The sequence below is a fragment of the Miscanthus floridulus genome, chromosome 9 (assembly GCF_019320115.1).
Source record: "Miscanthus floridulus cultivar M001 chromosome 9, ASM1932011v1, whole genome shotgun sequence".
In the NCBI taxonomy this organism is placed as follows: domain Eukaryota; kingdom Viridiplantae; phylum Streptophyta; class Magnoliopsida; order Poales; family Poaceae; genus Miscanthus; species Miscanthus floridulus.
Window position 1 is genome coordinate 86,807,520 of NC_089588.1, and position 14,766 is coordinate 86,822,285.

The following is a 14,766-nucleotide window of genomic DNA, read 5'->3' on the forward strand; positions in this document are numbered from 1 at the left end:
AGATCGTATGATACTTTATCTTGCAAATTCTTCAACTTGGCTACCCCCTTAAGAAAAATTAAACTAGGGGACACAAAAAGGGCTAATGCTATGTTTTTAGATTCAACAATTTTGGCTAATGCTATGTTTTTTGGCAATAGAAGCAAGCACTTTCTACAAGCTGAACCAAACATAAACTTAATATGTTGTCGCCAGTGTTTATAATAGCTAGTGATTAGGCAAGATGTTCGAGGCATAAATCTCAGCCAAAAAAAAGCATGGACGACAGAATTTCTTATTTCAATTGCCGTCCATTGCGGAAAAAGGCTAAATTTTGTCCACGTAGGGACAACTAGGACATCAAATATAAATATAATGCTTTACCACAAGGTTCCATAATATCAGACATGAGACCCAGTTGCCATGAACCCGAAAGGCATATAGCTGTTCCTTGACTAGAATTTGCATGCTACGCATTCTCTGAGCAAGGTTACCTACAGTTTTCTTGTATCTGTCAACCCCAACACAAAGCTTTCGCTTTCACAAAGCATGCCTACCTACAATTTGCATTGTCATAGATATAGACAGAGAGACAATGGCCAACAGTTAAGTGCACATAGTGCACAGTACACATCGAAAACATTGATGCCATGTTCCTATTTAGAACAAATACCCAGAGGCTGCACAAAATATACTATCTATAACAATAAGCAGCTTATATGCTACAAATTGTTCATCTCAAACAGAAGGTATGCTACAATTTTGGGCATCCATCAGCTATAGAACTTGTAATGCCAGGGCATCGAGTATCCATTGGTAGAGTATAACTCTTGTCTAAAAAAATTGGTAGAGTATAACCTAAAGTTCCAGATTGGCAAGCCTTGAGAAGGAAGGAGACTGAACATCAGGTACAGGTAAATAGAGTGCCAACTGATCAAGAAGTATGGTAAGATAGCACCCGTGGCTCCACGAAGATCTGAAATGGGCACTTGTCATAATAATGTATAAATCAATTGATAAATAATAGACACAACTTGGGTAACAAAATAATAATATGCGATAAAGCCCAAAGCTAAAAATTTTGTATTAAATCTAGAATTAATATTTTATTGGACAGGTCAATTCCAACAATGATTAATTTTGTTATACTCACCTCTAGACCATGTAAGTTTGTCAAGAGTTTTGCCAAAAAAATCTTAAAAATTGCAGTACATATGAATTAGAATAGCACTAGAAGTAAGGTTTCTCAGATTTGTTGTTGCAAAATGTTTCACTGAGGCACAGATGTTCTCAGACAGCTAATAACCTCTCTTCCCTGCTTGCTCCTGCTGCATTTCGCTCTCCCACCCATGTTCTACCGCCTCCTCGGCTTCCACTCTCCCACGCTCGATCCGTGGCAACCGACATGTGGCCCCATGCCTCGCCCCCAAGCAAGAGCCAGACGCAGGCCACGATGTAGCTGGCGCACGTCCACAAAGGAGGAACCAGATTACCAGATGTTGTGGCCATGACCCAAGCCTCCCATCAACCCCCTCCACCAGGCCACCCTCTCCGTTTACATCCCTCGGCCCTCACTGTCTGATCCCATTGGATTTGGAGGAGGGATCGAAGGGCTGTCGGATTAAGAGTAGGGAGGCAGGAGCTGCATGGTACCAGGGGAGGAAGGGGATGTGGGGTGGGGCAGTGCGGCGAGATAGGACAAGCATGGTGCTGATATGGTGCGACTAAGATGAAGCCACAGAGAAACACAACAGGTGAGGCGATGTGAAGAAAAGGAGGGTTTGTGTGGTTTGTTAATGGTGATGGTCTGCATTAACACCATCCATTCAGAATTGCTTCTAAAGGTTAATGTCAAAATGTCAATTCAACTGGACAATATATTTGTAATTTGATTGATTTTTTAGATCATCAATTGCACCGAACGAAGAATAATAACATGTTAGACCAATCGATACCTTAGTGTCAGTGTGTAAGAGCTTGAATTAGTATTATCGAATATTTGAGCATATCAGCGGAGCATGGGATCAACATTTTTTCCTACACTCTACAACATAAAGTCCAAAGCTTTGAAAGGCAAATAGCCTCAGGAACACAAGAACACACACATGAACACAAAGGGTTTGGTGGTTGGAATGACTTCTTTTCTGATTTTCTACTTATATAGCCAGCTGTGAGCTACAAATCAGGCTGTGATAGCCTCCTAACTAATGTAGAATATCAACCTAGCTATTACTCCATGCTGAAATTAAGCTAAAGTTAAGGCTATGAACCTAGACACGAGCATGCACCTAGACACAAGATTATTTCCAACATGCTTAGCGCTCGTTGAATACAATGAAGATGACATGGTATTAATGGGATTTACATTTGTTCGACTGTAGCAACACATGGGCAGATTATCCCGTGTCCAACTTGTATAAATCAAGACAATATTAAAAACATGCATAGAAAATACTACTAGCATACAATAACCAGATGGTAGAGCTAATAAAGCCAACAAGTTACATCCCTTTATTTGTGCAACAATCATTAATGATCCATTAGAACTTTAAGCCCAAGAGGACTAAGGATACTAACCTTTTGTAAGGGTTCTCGAACAATGTAATAGAACTTATGCTCGTAGTGTCACGTGTCCCACCAAAACTGGAAAAATATGCAAGATTAGGGGGGGGGGGGGAGGGGGGGGAGGGAGAGATTTTATAAACCTTAGGAAGATATTTTCTCAATCTATCATGTTTATCGCCAACAACCTAGAAAAAACATCCATTAGATTCAAGTACAACAACAATAATAACACGAATGTTCATCTCTATATATAACACATATAAACCTATGAGTCAAACACTTTCCAAAAAAATAAAGTGCCCCAGCAAGTTCTAGGAAAACAATTGAGGGAAAAGAATACTTTCAACAAGTTCTAGTATACCACCTGCTTAAAGGCTCGCCCCATATCCTTTTGTAGTAATATTGTTCTATAATCCTGACAGTTAAAGAAATTTGAACATGGCATTAATAATGACTCAAAACGCAAGATATTAAAGGTCGTTTAGAAAAACATACAATGATTCCTCGGATAACATAATGTCTCGGAAGATAACGCCCATTAAAAACTTCATCCTTGAATGTATCTACAAGTTCTGTTGTCTTCTCCTACACAAATAATAATATTATAACTGATATGCATGGAAGCGATGAACATAGAAGGCATATTCTCATTATGTTAACATGTACCAAATTGACACGATCATTGTTAACAGAAAAAAAAATCTTCAGACTTCAAACTCCCTCATCAAGTTTGTGAGATGACTTCTTCGCTGAAATGTGTTGGTATTGAACTTCAGAATCAGGTTAACCATAAGATGTAAAAAGAAAGAATCAGCTTAACCATGGAATAAAAGACAGACTCTTGTAAGGGCGTGAATGTAATCACAAACAAACAAACAAGGGTGTGTGGGTGTGTGCTGTAAGGATTCTGGTCTTCTTAATACAAAGATACATAGCTGTCATGTGTGTTTGAGGGAAAAATGCAATAAAAGACAAGTGAAGCTTATATCTCCAGTTTTACTTACAATCTTTTGTTAAATTTCTAAAGGCAAAATACAATAATGGGAACAATTATACATTGATGAGTTATAAACACACGCCAGTACATGTTTATGAACCATTACATGCTTTAAATGAAAATTTGTTTTAAATAATGATCGCGTATCATTGTACCATTGTCTTGTTGACTCATGATAATCAAGAAAATAGGAAACTGATATAAATTCACACACTTCCTACCTTCCTATGCATTCACATACTCGAAACAAATAAAAGGTACAGGTCAAGTTGCTGATTTCAGAAGTCCCTAAACCAAGCACATTTGGCTACGATAGAGTTACAACCAATATAACAAAATTTAGTTCTTCAGCTGTCACAAGACCAGATCTCTTGGAAGCACCTTTTTTTCAACTGAACAGATTTTTCCTTGTTAGCCAGGTGTGCATGCAAAAGGTTTACAATGTTGCATGTTTACTCCAACCAAATATAGTAGTATTGACATCTCATTTTGATTAGCTTGGGCCAAACAACATAACCTGTAAACTCCTAGCTGAATAAAAACAAATCATGGCCATTGGATGCAGCATACTTGCTATGATGCAAGCAAATGCTGTAGATACTTTCCCTTTCTCAAGGCCTTAAGGCAGGATTTCAGATGTTGCAGAAATGATGGGGGGGGGGGGGGGGGGGGGGGGGGGGGGGGGGCACTAGGTCTGTCAAAGTTGGATATCAAAATAAATCTATAATCTACCATAAGCATAGATTCCTGATGAACACAACATCAAGAAGCAATTTGTTAACTGAATGTTAAATAAGGTGATGCTTGGCGCTTCACTATTTATTTCCAATAAAACCAACAGTTTATCAAAAACTTGTTAGGCATTCAAGAATCAAGACAGGAAAAGTGAAACAGAAGGCATTATAATATTTTAATGCATAACAGAAATATATTATCGAAATACTATTTTCATTCCATACCGACTCATTTGCAATGAGGTCTCTTATGCAATCCGAATATAACTTAACTTCATTATAGATTTTCACAATAGCAGCTCTTCGCTACAAAAAAGGACATGCTTGTTAAGGAATAAATTGACCAAAAACAAATACCCAAAGGAATATTGTTGGCACCTTGAGAGACAATTCTTTAAGACCATGGTCCAAATTTGAGAACTTCTGAGTCACTGCACAACTGTCTACATCTACCCCAAACAAATTTTCCTGAAAAATATATGCAGCGTAGGTAACTCATTATATTTTACTGCAATAATGCAGTTATGGGTACCTGACGTAGTTAAAAAAAAATTGTCATACCCCTGAAGCCAAATAGTCATCATATTCTTGATGCAAGCGGAGTTACACAAAGGCAGCGACGTCTACCCAAAATTAACTCCCATTCGGCCCCAGGGTGAGGAGGTAATCGACACCTCGTACCCCTGCCAAACCCCAAAAAATAAGCTCCTCACTAGCAAGCAACAGACCTCGAGCTAGGTTTGGAGAATCAACATCAAACACACACCGACTACGAATATTTCACAAAGTACATGCTCCCAAAATGCACAGTAAGGGCATCTAAAGCATGCAAACATGAAGTTTCATGACCACAAGCCATCTTAACAGCAATATAACTATGTGGTGGGTAGAAAAAGACCAGATAATAACCAACAAAACAAAGTTTGCTTTCAAGCAGGGAAAAAACTTCCACGAAATCTATCAATCCAAAACTTCAGATTGTATCAACAATTCTGTTTCAGTCATACCAGGCAAATCGAAATAAATTGAATAAAATAAAGTAGGGCTACAAAGCGCAGCGTATAACATGCATCGCTGCACTAGGATTCCATCCTTCATTATCCTCTATTCCTATGGAGAGTTAAAGCCCAGTTGGCATTGATAGTTTATTATGGCATCGTCTTGAGTATGGCTCCAAATACCATTATAAATGCAAGGTTGCTCTTGGTGACATTAAGCTTGATGCAAATTACAGGAGACTATCATCGGCCAGGTATAAACTGTGTATATTTTTGCTTGGTTTCTTTGGAGTAAATTACATGCGTTGGGGCCCTTTATGTAGGGACTGACTTGATTCCCGGTGCAACTATAGTTAATGTTACCAATTTGATCTCTATTTCTATCTCTTATTACCAGGTCTGGTTACTAACACTTCTAAACGTTCTGTGAGTCCAGTCCAATCCAATCCCAGAACCAAGATATTAGTTCTGACTGAGACCTTCCCATGCAAAGTGCAAGAATTCCCCTGAAAGTATCTTGGGTTTCCACTCTCTCTCAGAAACTTTCTAAGGCAGATTTTTATGCAATAATTGACAAGATTGCTGGTAAGTTACCTAGCTGGAAGGCAAACATGATGCGTCCAGCTGGGAGGTCCACCTCGTCCGTGGAGTGCTCACAGCTATTCCAATTTATCAGCTCATAGCATTGGAATTCACTAAATGGGCAATTAAAGCAATTGAGAAGATTAGAAGAGTTTTTCTATGGAAAGGCTCCAAGGAGGCCAATGGAGGTCATTGTATTGTTGCTTGGGATCAGGTTCAAGAGGCCAATTGATCTAGGAGGTTTGGGAATTCTTGATTTAGAGATCCTTGGATGGGCATTGCGAATGGGATGGTTGTGGCTTAAAAAGGCCCAACCTGACTGACCGTGGGCTGGTCTAGATATCCAAGTGCATCCAAATGCATTTGCTCTGTTCTCTATCTCGATTACATCTGTTGTTAGGGATGGCAACAGAGCTCTTTTTTGGAGTGACAAGTGGCTACATGGAAAAATCCTTACCTGAGAACAGTGAAGGAGGTGCTAGGAGATCACACCTGGGTTTGTGACATTAGAGGTGGGCTGTCAGCGGAGGCATTATCTGAATACCTGCAACTTTAGGACCTTCTAATCAGTTCTGAGCTCACTCCTGGAATAGATGACCAGCATATATGGATGCCATCTTTATCCAGTGAGTTCACAACAAAATCATCCTACCATCATGGCATCATATATTTCTGTGGGGTCAGTGAAATTTGGGCCATGGAGATTAATATGGAAGACCTGGGCTCCACCTTGATGTAAATTCTTTGTTTGGTTGGCCTTCTTAAACCGTTGTTGGATGTCAGATCATTTGTCCCGTCGTGGACTAGATCACCCGGACCGCTGCCCACTGTGCGACCAAGAGATGGTGCAACATTTACTCACTTCTCGTGTGTTTGAATGGAGTGTGTGGCTTTCAGTGCTATCCATAGTTGGACTGCAGCACTTAGCTCCAGGCTTGGAGAACTAAAGGTAAGATTGGTGGTATCCTGATTTACAAATGGTTCCCATTTTATCTTGCAAGGGCTTCAACTCCTTGGTTGTTTTGGTGGCATGGTGAATTTGGAAACATAGGAATTAATGGCTGTATTTTTTAAGGTTTTTCTCCTTATCTTGCTGCCATCTTGCAGGATATTAGAGATGAGGCAACGTTATGGTGTATGGCGGGAGCCAAAGTGCTCCGAAGCATATTGTCAAAATTGTTTTGCTCATTGTGGTTACGGTTTGTTGGTGAATCCTTTTTGTAACTTCTTTGCCCCTATAGGGGTTGTACGAGTCATCTAGACTCACTTCTTCTTCTTAATATAATGATGCACAATTCTCCCACTCCTACGTGTTCGATAAAAAAAATCCTAACAAATCTCTATGACTTCCCTAGCTAGATAATCTCCTTCCTTGATTAGTCGATTTGACTCATTCCTAATTTAACCAGCCACATGAGCCTCGTGCATGGCCATAACATCCCACAAAGCCATAGCATAGTTCAAACATTAGGTCTACCTTTAAGTTTCAAGCTACTAGAAGTAGCTACTTGGAACTAGTCCCAGCACCATATAGACATAACGGGCACTAAACATGCTTATTAAGGCGGTAAGGTGGGACGTGGCAAGTGAAGAACTTCAGAGCTGCAGTGTGGAGACGATAGGAAAAGGAAAACAAAAAAGAAAAGAAGAAATGGGAAGAAACTAAGAAAGCCCAGCCCAAGAGACCACCAATCAGCCCATGTAACCTTCCCTAAGCATGACCTAGAGCTGCCACTCCCCCTACCGAGACCCCTTCCATCAGGCACCACCTCTATCTCTCCCTCTCTCCGGCACCTCTCCTCGGGTACTCCCTGCCTCTTCCCCTCCCCTTTTCCCATGCTGTTGTCGCCACCTTCCAGATCCCCCTCCACTTCTATGCAGATCAAGAACTGTTGTCTTGCTGCTGCCCCTCTCACATCCCTGATGCTGCGGTTGGCCGGTGAGGAAAGCTGCCATGGCCATGGGAGCCGATGGGGATGGGGCATAGATAGGAGACTGGCCTTCCCTGAATCCTGCTGGTCTTCCTCTAGTTCTTCTCCCTCCCCTCTCTTGTTTTGCTGGATTTTGGTCGTGGCGACGGGGACACCCAGGATGTTTTTTTAGCGCCTGAACGCATTGGTGACGACTAGGTGACGCCTAGGCGACGACTTGATAACCATGGCACTAAACATACTAAAGATTACCCAAAGAAAAATATGCTACACTGGAAACAATGATAAAAATCAGTCACCTAGAAAGATCACTGACCACAGCAACCGTATGAAATAAACTTTAACAAAAGGAATAACATGCTGAAATACATTTGATTTAAACACTCCAAAAGCCCTTTGTATAGGGGCATCTCCCACATAACGGCACACCACAAGCAGAGTGCCATGATATATGATTTCTCATTTGTAGCATGATATATAACGGTCCTTGGTAAGAACCTGATTAGATGAGCATGATTTCTTTTAAATATTTGGCCATGTTTTGAATGGCATAATGGAAGTTCTAACATGAACTGAAAACACCTAGAGAAAACTATAGATCATAAGGAGAGATAGATTTAAACAATTTTGCGCATTTAGCAAGATCAATTATTTCTAATAGTGGTAATCAGTAATCAGTTTGTCATATTTAGTCCATTAAAAAAACAGAATTTATCATAAGCAATCACACCAAGTTGAATGTTCAGGCCACAAATTTTATTAAAAATGGTACATGCATCAACAGAACATAGTTGAAATCTAACAGGATCAAACAAGAGTAGAACAAGTGAACAACTAAAACTGGTACATTTCTTTTGTCCAAAGAAATTGTAGGAAGGACATCTGAACTTCGTAAACATAATGTCATCATAATATAGTGCAATGCTAATAGGGTTAATTTTTAAAATTAGTTCTGTTCCTGGATCCATTGAGATATGTTTTCTTTTTGAAAAGGAATCCACAATTCTTCACATATGTCACACAAGAATGTTATTGGCTTTTCTCGGTTTTAACTGCGAGCTTTATTCAATCCTCACAAGCAATATCCAAGTCAACATATGAAATGTACTGTCAGATAAAACAAAACATTTTGCACAAGTAGAAATAAATATTATGCACAGCACAACTAGAAAAAAAATCTGGGAATTCAATGCCTCAATGGCATACCTCAGAAGTTTTAAGCTTCGTCAAACTATATTGTATTGCATATGGTTTCAAATGTGTCGGGAAGTCTCTCGGGTCTGGTGTCAGTGGCTGAAAACCAAAAAAAAAAAAAAAATCAGATTTTACAAAGCGATAGAAGTTCATATTGTTATCACAAATACTATATGAACAGACCTGAAAATCGTCAAATTCTTTACCCATAGTTAATTGCTCAATTATCCATAAAAGAAACTCTTTATGTTCCTGCAAAATATAAAGCATTACGCAAAATGTAACAAAGCAACTCAACAGGTACGAGAACTTCAGTGCTCTGAATTGTCAACAAATTACTTCACGGATTAAAGGATGAAACTGAGGTTCCCAGAAATACAATACTGAATCAAGTAGGACCTGAAAAAAAAAAGGTTCTTTAGACTTGGGAGAAACAATAGATAGATCGATCTTTAAACAGAGTACTTCTACCTAAATAACTAAGAATGCATATATATAACAAATAATTGAAAAACTCACACGAACAGACCGTTCCACATCATAGGAGTAAAAACGACTGAATGGTGTCTCAATATTTTCAAGGCGATTAATCACACTACTAAAACGGTCCGAACCCTGTGAAATAATCACATATATATCATGCTGAAAGTTGCTAAAAAACAAGAGTAAAATACATCTGTGGTCCCAAACTTGCACTACTAGAGAACAGACTTTAGAACGATATCTCAATTTGGCATTAGCCTTGATATTTTTTTTTGCCCCCGGGACTAAAGATCCCTACTCAACGGTCGTCCGCGGGGCAGGGATCTTTAGTCCTGGCTGGTATTACCAACCGGGACTAAAGGTTAGTCCCGGTTTGGCCTCCCTAACCGAGACTAATTATTCCGGCCTATAGACCAGCTCATTTCTTCCTCCCCAAGCTCAAGCCATTCCATTCAAACTCACTGCCTCTGTTCTTCAGCTTGATGTTGTTCTTGCTCTCTCCCCCTCTATTGGTGTTGCTCTTCGATTTTGGAGGTAACAAACTTAATCCTCTTATGTTTTATTAGTAGCTTATCTCATTTTGCGATGTAGATACATATGTAACTTTATATGTTGGACTTTATTATGATTTTATATGTCATTTTTAGCTCAAAATCACATGATGATTTGCATATATGTTTGGATAAACAAAAATTAAATTAGTTCATCAAAATCACGCCTCGCTCGTCCTCGCTGGAGCATGCGCCATCCTCGTCCCCGGCGGCTTACTTGATCTTAGAATTAATTTTTCCATGAAATGAAAAACTTAGAAAATAGTTAGAAAATTGTAGAAAATCCGTACTAGTTGAACTTGCGGACCGTGTTCAGCTCGGCGAGCATATTCTCTGCTGAGCGGTAACGGACGTCAAGAAGGAGCTTTGATTCTACGAGGGAGAGCGGCAACGGTCGTGGAAGACCATGTTCCCTTTCTCGTAGAATTGGAGCTCTTCCTTAGCCAAGTACGGTGTCGTCCGGTGGAGAAATGCTTGCTGAGATGATCACGTAAGTAAGGTCAACTAGTACGGATGGTTATTTATTGAAACATGTTTTTGAGCTATAATTTTATGGATATTTGATAACTTCAGACCTACAAATATCATCTACAAATATTACTATCCTCGGCAACCTAAACGCCCGTGAGCTCGCCGATATCGAGCAGGTCACTTAGAATTATTTTTTCCATGAAATGAAATACTTAGAAATCATGCCTTTTATTTTTTAGAATTAAATTTTCCATGAAATGAAAAACTTAGAAAATAGTTAGAAAATTATAGAAAATCCGTACTAATTGAACTTGCGGACCGTGTTCATTTCGGCGAGCATGTTCTCTGTCGAGCGGTAACGGACGTCAAGCAGGAGCTTTGATTCTACGAGGGAGAGCGACAACGGTCGTGGAAGACCGTGTTGCCTTCCTCGTAGAATCGGAGCTCTTTCTTGGCCAAGTACGGTGCCGTCCGGTGGAGAAATGCTCGCCGAGATGATCAAGGTCAACTAGTACGGATGATTATTTATTGAAACATGTTTTTGAGCTATGTGATTTCTATGTCATTTTTAGCTCAAAATCACATGATGATTTATAATAGTAAAATCACTTGATAGTTTGGTATTTTACTATTATACATAGTACATATTTCATGGTTTAATTAGATAAATAAATAATTTTAGTTTTGTTTAAATATATTATTTTAGAAAATGTAAAATTTACACTAGTTTGCAAAAATAAGTATAGAAAGTAGATGACAACTGGTACCGGATCCTCGGCCTCTCGTTCGGTTGCGAAACAACTGAGGCCAGAACTCCCTCTTATTATCTGCGGCAAGTATAAGCAGAAGATTGTGATGGAGTACCGAGTCAAGAGACAGGGACCCAACAAGGGTCGTGTTTTCTATAAGTGCTCGGATCGCGATGTGAGTTTCTTACGCATTTGATTATTATGGCTAATTGACCTGCTTTTCTTGAATATTTTTGACTAAATATTTTTTGGCTTTAATTTCAGTGGGAGGGCAATGGATGCGATGGTTGGTACTGGGAGGAAGATTATGCTACATACGTGCAGAATTCGGGTGCGCTTGAGGTAGCGGCGGCTGATGATGAGGCAGTGAGCCAACAGGAGAAGCTTATTAATATTCAACAGAAGAATGATTTATCTGTTTTAGTTACGTACGGTCACAAAATAATTATGTTACTGAAGTGCATTATAGTTTTAGTTTGTTTAGTGATAGTTGGGATTGCTTATGTTGTAGCCAGGCTTAGTTAATTAATCAACCGTGTGTGTGTCATCTATGTTGTGTAATAAAATACTTAATTATATTCAAGGTTTTCATAATTTGTCGTGTAATGCATATTATGTCACGCCATTGGATGTACAATACCGATCGCCGCTCCTAAGACTTTATTGAGGGCGTGCACTATTTGTTAGGTGTGACCGAGGCAAATAAGCGGGATGGTTTCATGTGCTGTCCATGTGCCATATGTAAGAATTTAAAGGAATATTCAAGCTCAATGAGTCTTCATTCACATTTTCTTAAGTTAGGTTTTATGTCAAACTATATATGTTGGACTAAGCATGGAGAAAGCGGGGTCATGATGGAAGAAGGTGAAGGAGAAGATTTAGACATTGATGACATTATTGCTCAGTATGGTGCCTTTGATGATACTACAATGGGGGGAGATGAAGAAGAGGTAGTGGCAGAAGATGATCTCATTGATGCTCTTGGTGATGCCATTCGTGATGCACAACAAGAATGCGAAAGTGAAAAAGAGAAAGTTAAGTTCGAGCGCATGCTTGAGGATCATAGGAAGTTGCTATACCCGACAGTCGAAGAGGGGCAAAAAAAGTTGGGTACAACACTGGAATTGCTACAGTGGAAGACAAAGAATGGTGTATCCGACAAGGCATTTGGGAATTTATTGAACCTCATAAAGAAGATGCTTCCGAAGCCAAATGAATTGCCCACCACTACGTACGAAGCAAAAAAGGTTGTCTGCTCTTTGGGATTAAAAATCCAGAAGATACATGCATGTCCTAATGACTGCATCCTCTACCATGGCAATAAATACGAGAATTTGGATGAATGCCCAGTATGTAAAGCAGCGCGGTATAAGATCAGGCGCGATGATCCTGGTGACGTCGAGGGTGAACAACGTCCTAGAAAGAAAATCCCTGCCAAGGTTATGTGGTATGCTCCTATAATACCACGCTTAAAACATTTGTTCAGAAATAAAGACCATGCAAAGTTGTTGCGGTGGCATAAAGAAGACCGTAAGGTAGACAATATGCTGAGACACCCAACTGATGGGTCCCAATGGAGAGCGATAGACAGGGAATTTCCAGAGTTTGCAAATGAGGTTAGAAACTTAAGGTTCGCCTTAAGTACAGATGGTATGAATCCTTTTGGGGAGCAGAGCACTAGTCATAGCACTTGGCCAGTTACTCTATGTATCTACAACCTTCCTCCATGGTTATGCATGAAGCGGAAGTTCATTATGATGCCGATCCTCATCCAAGGTCCGAGGCAACCTGGCAATGACATTGATGTCTATCTGAAGCCATTAGTTGAAGAACTTCTAGTTTTATAGAATAAACCAGGTGTACGTGTCTGGGATGAGTACAAACAAGAATACTTTGACCTACGAGCAATGTTGTTCGTAACAATCAATGATTGGCCTGCTTTAAGTAATCTTTCAGGTCAGACAAACAAAGGATATAATGCATGCACACATTGTTTTGATGACCTTGACCATATATATTTGAAAAGATGTCGAAAGGTTGTGTACCTTGGCCATCATCGATTCCTTCCTTTGAATCACCAAGTAAGAAAGAAAGGTAAGCATTTTAAAGGTAAGCCAGACTACCGAAAGAAGCCTCATAACCGAACCGGGGAAGATGTACTCGCAATGGTCAAGGTTATAAAAGTAGTATTTGGAAAGGGACAAGACAACGAATATGTTCCCAAAGATGCTAAGGGACATGCACCCATATGAAAGAAGAAGTCCATCTTTTGGGAGCTACCCTATTGGCAAGTCCTAGAGATCCGCAAAGCAATCGATGTGATGCACTTGACAAAAAATCTTTGTGTGAACCTGTTAGGATTCATGGGTGTGTACGGGAAGCCAAAGGATTCACTTGAAGCACGCTAGGACTTGCAGGGCATGAAAGAACGAGACAGTCTTCATCCAGAGAAGATAGATGATGGACGTCATTACTTAAGTCCTGCTAGCTACACGCTTAGCAAATAAGAGTGGGACAGCATGTTCAAATGTCTAAGCAGCATCAAGGTTCCATCGGGATTCTCCTCTAATATAAAGGGTATAATAAATGTGCCAGAGAAGAAATTCCTAAACTTAAAGTCCCATGACTGTCACATGCTTATGACGTAATTGCTTCTAGTTGCTTTAAGAGGAATTCTACCTCCACATGTACGTCTAGCCACCGTGAAGCTATGTGCATTCCTCAATGCAATTTCTCAAAAGGCAATCAATCTAGTGGAACTAGCTACTCTATAGAATGATGTGGTTCAATGTCTTGTTAGCTTTGAGTTGGTGTTCCCTCCATTCTTCTTTAATATCATGACACACCTCCTAGTTCATTTGGTGAAGGAGATTAGTATTCTTGGACCTGTGTTCTTACATAACATGTTCCCCTTCAAGAGGTTTATGGGAGTCTTGAAGAAATATGTGAAAGTTCATTCTAAGCCTGAAGGAAGCATCGCCCAGGGCTATGGAATAGAGGAGGTCATTGAGTTTTGTGTTGACTTTATTCCTGACCTTGCCCTGATTGGCGTTCTCGAATTGCGACACGAGGGGAGACTCAGTGGTAAAGGAACTTTAGGGAAGAAAACATATACTAGCATGGAAGACGATTATTTCAATAAAGCACACTACACAGTTCTTCAGAACTCGTCATTGGTGCATCCATACATCGAGATACATAAGGAGTTCTTACAATCCAAGTTTCTAGGGAAGACTGAAGCTTGGATTAGGCGTCAGCACATAGAAAGTTTCAGTGGTTGGTTGTGAAAAGAATGTCAAGGCGATGACAATATTGATGAGCACTGTATTTGTTGGCTAGGCAACCATCATGGCATATCCTCACATACCAAGGGTACGAGATAAATGGGAATACATTTTACATAGTTGCCCAAGATAAAAGGAGCACCAATCAAAATAGTGGTGTTCGCATAGATGGCACAAATCCAAATGGGAATATACAAACATATTATGGCCGCATAGAAGATATATGGGAACTAGACTACGCACCTAAT

General features: G+C 39.8%; 1 long non-coding RNA gene across 1 annotated transcript; it reads right to left on the reverse strand.

Moving 5' to 3' along the window:
• Window positions 1-4,500: 4,500 nt before the first annotated feature.
• Window positions 4,501-4,877, reverse strand: LOC136484236 (uncharacterized). The gene is made up of 3 exons (XR_010765844.1): window positions 4,837-4,877; window positions 4,654-4,743; window positions 4,501-4,581 (listed from the first exon to the last, which is right to left on the reverse strand). It is a non-coding gene; the product is annotated as an uncharacterized lncRNA (long non-coding RNA).
• Between the last annotated feature and the right edge of the window lie 9,889 nt (window positions 4,878-14,766).